Source organism: Nannospalax galili, unplaced genomic scaffold (assembly GCF_000622305.1).
Source record: "Nannospalax galili isolate Female #2095 unplaced genomic scaffold, S.galili_v1.0 scaffold1084, whole genome shotgun sequence".
In the NCBI taxonomy this organism is placed as follows: domain Eukaryota; kingdom Metazoa; phylum Chordata; class Mammalia; order Rodentia; family Spalacidae; genus Nannospalax; species Nannospalax galili.
This window is the reverse complement of record NW_008351705.1, coordinates 663,915-669,998: the sequence shown is the minus strand read 5'-3', so window position 1 is coordinate 669,998 and position 6,084 is coordinate 663,915.

The following is a 6,084-nucleotide window of genomic DNA, read 5'->3' as shown; positions in this document are numbered from 1 at the left end:
GAATGAATTTAGAGAATAGTGCAGACATAAAAAGTAATTAGGATCCAATAACTTTCTGTGTTTCTTTATCCACTGATGGGTTGGAGCTTTCCATTTTTTACTGTTGTGGACACAGCTCAAAGTCTTTGTCAAAGCCTGTAGAACTCAGAACATAATGAATAAATTCTAATGCATGAAAACTTTAAAGAAATAAGTAAGGATCTTATAGGAAAGAAATAAAAAACAGAATGCCAAAAGTTACAAATCTCATCGTACTTCAAATGAAGGACACAGCCAAACTGAAGTGATACAGAAGAAAGCATCCAATATGAGAAGCTTCCCACATGGTATTTAAACTGAGTACTGAAAAGATAAAGGCAAAAAGAAGGTAATCAATCCTGAGCCCAGGTAACTGAGTATGTGATGGATGAGAGACAATTTCTTTGTGAGCAAGAGAAAAAGGTTAAAAGGGAGAGAAGAGAGGGAAAATAAATGGATAGTCTTAGAATGAATTCTGAGGGGCTGGATTGGATTTAAAGGTTTCTGAATTCTGAATTTTTATAACTACACGCCAATGGTGACGGGTATCGAAATGAACATATATATGCACACATATGGATTAATTACTATATGTGCATTTATTCCCTAGTTTCATCATCTGGGGAGGCCTTAAAATTGTGACATCTAATTAGCAATGTTTACACCTGCAATGTTACAGCTGCATGGATAAGAGTTTGATTTCAAGGCTGAAGCAATGAAAACACAAATTGAGTTTCATCTAGTGTCAGAAAAAATAACTGAGTAAAATGAATAAAGAACATGGCATATAGACAGCATACAACAGCCATCCAGAAAACCGTGAGAGTGGGCAGATCTGGACTAGCTTGAGCTACACAGCAACTATTATGATGGATTATAACCCAAAATTAAAATAAGTACGTGTCACTGCACACTGATATCAATAGGTGAGAACAGTAAGGATAAGGAGCACTGCCTATTTCCTTACAGAAGAATACGGAATGAAGGAAAGAAATATAAAAATCACCAATAGCCAAGCGTGATGGCACATACTTTTAATCCCTGCACTTGGCAGAGGCTGGCAGATTTCTGCGAGATGGAGGACAATCTGTTCTGCATAGTGAACTCCTGGCTAGCTGGGGCTACAGGGAGACCCTATTTCCAAAACCATTAAAATTACCAATATAGCATCATGACTATAAATGCTGTGGATTAAGGTTTAAGGACAAATAAAGCATTTGTACAGTCTCATCTCAATGCATCACCTCTAAATATTTATTATTATTATTATTATTATTATTAATTTATAAAGAGAAGAAAAGGTAGTTAATGATCAGAAAATGGGCAGAAACCATATTAACCAATCAGTGTTAATATAACCAGTAATAAAATATATTGAGGAACTGTCATAGTTTCATTTCCTGTTACTGTGATAAAAATACCTTTACAAAAACAACAAAAGAGAAAAGGCTTATTTTACCTCAAAATCCCAGGTTACAATCCATCATAGCAGGGAATTCAAGACAGTAGGAACCTGAAGCAGCTGGTCACATCTATAGTCAAGAGAGAAAGAATAAATCCCAGCACACTTGCATTCAGCCTTCTTTCTTTATTCATACAGTTCAGAATCGACTTCCTACCGTGCTTCTCAGGGTGTGAGTCTTTCCACCTACCTCAATTAAGTTAATCCCCAACAGACATGCCCATGGATCAACATGATCTAGGCAATGCCTCACTGAAACTCTAGTGTCTAGATCACAATCTATTTTCTAGATTGTGACAAGCTGGCAATTAAAAGTAGTCATCACAGGCACCAGGAAGATACATCCACCATATGGTATCCCCATACACACTTATTCTTATCTTAAGAAAATATCAAATGGTAACAAATTGGGAGATATTCTGCAAAATGCTTTCTGTGGATTCTTCAAGAGTACTAAGGTCATGAAGGTCAAGGGAAGACTGAGGAAGTATGTGAGAAGACTTACACAGGAAATTACTATCAAATGTGGCATTCTACATTGGATTTGGGAGCACAAAATGGCACATTAGATGAAAAACTGGTGAATTTCAAATAAAATATGTGAGCTAATTAAAAGTACTGAATGAGTGTAAATTTCATGGTTTTGATAAGTATACTATAATTATGAAAGATGCTAGCATTTGTAGAAATGGGTGAATGTAACGGAGACTCAGCATACTATTTTTATAATTCTCACTCTAAACTTATTTAAAAATAAAAAAATATTTTATGTGTAAACTTTTTTCTTGACTCTGTTTAAATGTTATTGGCATGGGGATGAAATATTAGTATTTTTTTATACTCTGATAATTCTAAGGCCAATGAAAGTAAAATTATTCTGAAAGAATGAAATAATCCAAAAAGTAATGATAGTCAAGAATTTCATAAATATAATTTATATAAATGCAAAATAATTGCATTGATGTTTGTTGATTAATGAAATACTCAATATGTAAGTAACAGTCAAAAGAGAAAGTGACAATTGACAGCTACAGGTAGTCGTATAGGTGAAGTATTTGTTTCTTTATGTATCTTTCATCTTTAGAAAAACATCGATAGTTGCTAACTCTATGATTAGAAGAAATAAACATGAAAGCCATAAATAAAAAAAAATACTAAGTGACCCACATTCACCAAATTTTAAGCTCTGCACAGGAACACTTGCTTAGCAGGTAGAAGCAGGAATATACTACTACATAGACCATGGGGACTTGGTTGCAATAAGAGAAATAGTCCTAGCCTGTCTATTCATAACACTTAGACCCCAAACTTAAATATGTTCATCAAGCAGCTGTTTTAATTCTTCCTGAAAGTGGATACCTGTGATGGATAGCTTCAGTTGTCAACTTGACACCCCTGGGAAGAGGGAACTTCAAATAGGGAACTTCCTCTATCAAATTGGCCTGTGGGCATGTGTATGGGGTATTTTCTTGATAGTTGAGTGATGTGGGGGCCCAGCCCACTGTGGGTGGTCCTGAGTTGTATAAGAAAGCAGCCTGAGAATAGGCCTGAGCAACAGTTGTCTATGTGGTGTTTTTCAATCCCGGCTTTCCAGGTCTTTGAGTTTCTACTTTCAGCTCCCCTTTATAATGAACTGTGATATAAACGTGTGTGCCAAATAAACCTTTCCTCCAGAAGTTGATTTTGATCAGAGTGTTTTATCACAGCAATAGTAACTAGAATAACAGCTTTGAACAAAACTTGACTACAAAAGATTTTTTTTAAGTGCTCATTCAATGTCTACACTTAGTTTCTTTTCTGTTTCTATTGTACTTGACCTCTAATCCAGTCTTTGAAACATCTCCATTTAAATCACCTGTCACTTTGGCAGCAGTTACATGAAAAAGAGTGTTCAGAATCAGACCTTGACTGTTCTATTAACTCTCTCAACAAAGGACCTCAAGTTTAATATCAGAAACTATAAATTACAAACTTATAAAATGAACTCAGAATCTTCATATCCACCTTCCCACATTATTAACTGTTCAAAATCAGAGATGAAGAGGAAATATCATGACAAACACCAAAATGACCCAGAGCATAATAAAGGAATACTAAAAATTTTTTTATTTTGATATATCACAGTGAAAGATTTATCGTCCTCTTTTTTTTTTTTTTTTTAAAAAAAAAAAAAAAAAAAAAAAAAAAAAAAAAAAAACTATTCTCTATCGAATTTGAAAACCTAAAAGAAATGGATGAATTTCTAAATTTGTGGAAGCCACCAAAGCTAAACCAAGAAGAGATCAACAATTTAAACAGACCAGTAGTAAATATGGAAACTGAAACAGTAATACAAAACCTCCTTACTCAAAAAGGCCAAGGCCCAAATGGATTCGCAGTAGAATTTTACCGGACATTTAAAGAAGATCTACACCCAATACTACTTAAATTAGTCAAAAAGATAGAAACTTAAGGAGAACTCCCAAACTCCTTGAACAAAGCCAACATCACTGTAATACAAAGACCAGGTAAAGACAAAACAAAAAAGAAAACTATAGGCCCATATCCTTAATGAATGTAGATACAAAATTGTTAAACAAAATACTTGCAAACCACTTACAGACGCACATCAGAAAGATCATCCACAATGATCAAGCCAGTTTTATTCCATAGATGCAGAAATGGTTCAATATACGTAAGTCAATAAATGTAATAAATGATATAAATGGACTGAAAAATGTAATACACATTTATGTTTGCCAGGGTCACCACATAAACATGCTGTGTTTTAAAGTAATGCTTTACATGGGCAATTTCTGATAAGAATGCAGGTACTGGACTTCTCTGAACCCACTGAATCCAGTGGCGATACTCAGCCAATAAAATCTATAGCTTGTTACAGTGTATACACCCCTTATTACCTTTTATTAGGGAAATTTTTATCAGTTTACATTACTTGCTTGGGTTCTACAACTACAATTTTATAACACAGGATTACATCTTGAGAAGTCATTATTTCTTGATGATGAAAAATGTTCTATGATCTGACAGAGAGAGGAGAGAGAGACACAGAGAGAGAGATTGACAGTCTGGTAAGGATTTTAAGAAGGATTAATTAACAGGAATGAGGAGAAGGTTTGTAGGAATGTGTTCTATAATATGGGCATAGTCTGAGCTAATGACTTTTGTCTAACATTGCAAGCAAAACTTTAATGTAAACAAGTTCATTGAGCTATCTGCTCCTCTTATGACCTGAGTACCTGATCTTAATAACTCAGAACCCCACATTGCCCTCCACCCAAGATAGTGAATGAATGTGGTTGTACATGGTGAATCTATCAATACAATGGAAGCAGTGTGTTTTTCTCATAGAAAATAGTGGAAAAATTGAGAAGTTTGTATGAAATTGTGTAATATATTCTAGGTCTTAGAATCAAAGTGCAAGATTCTCTGATAAGATAAGGATGGGTGCTAGCTTCTACGTCCCCAATTCATGCTAGAGATATTGTTTCAAGAAAAAGAAAAGAGTGAAGGCTAATTTAGAAGCATAGTTCAGTGAGCTAACTGAAGGAACATGCTCTCAGAGTTTGGGCCCACTGCTGACCTTAAAATGAATGCTAAGAATAAGGCTTTCTCTTTATTCATGCATAACTGAAATACGGCTTAGAAATACTATTAACTAAATTTGAGTGCCAAGATGTATTAAGGGATTGTGCATAAACAGTGCCATACTTTATTCCACTTGTTATTTACAAGGGCCAAATATTGTCCACCTGTCTTAAAAGGAGAAAGGAATACTAAGAAGGGAAACCCACTGCACAATTGAAGAGGATGGAAAGCTAGAACCTTCTGGTCTTTGCATCATCCACTACAGATGGACCACATGAAGAAAATAGGTAAACATATCTTGCTGTCCAAGCTGGAACAAGTGAGTCTCCATTACAGAGGCTGGGATATGGTAATATCAGAGTTATTTCATTTTATAATGGTACCCAATAGGACCATTTCATCTGGAAAGGACTAGTGCATTTCAACCTAAACATAAGTATTGATAAGGTACTTGTAATCACAGGCTCTTCATGCTAGAAGGAACTTAGGAATCATCTGTTGAGCCATTTTCCAACCTTGTATTTTTGGAAGTAGATCACTCTTTTCTTTTCTTTATTTATTTTTATTGTATGTGTGAATTGCCTGCATGTAGTTAGGTGCACCTGTATTGTGCAGTGCTCAGGGAGGTCAGAACAGGGTGCCAGATCCCCTGGAACTGGAGTTATGGACAGTTGCTAGCTGCCATGTGGGTACTGGGAATCAAACCAGGGTCCTCTGCAAAAGTTGCCAGTGCTCTTAACTGCTGAGCCATCTCGCCAGTCCCTAGATTACTTTTTCTTAAACTAAACTTTATGCAGACTATCTTCCTCATAATTGATTTTTAAAACTAATAAGACACCTCTCTTGCTTGTGCCCATCTCCAGTCCTCTTCCACTCTATTCTCATCTCACATATTTTCTACTACTCAGCCCCAAAGCACCCACACCCCAACAAGAAGCTTCTCATGGCATTGGGTAGCTGTTAACATAGAGACGTACTCTTGTTCAAAATGCCAAAAACAAGTAACTGAATGCTCA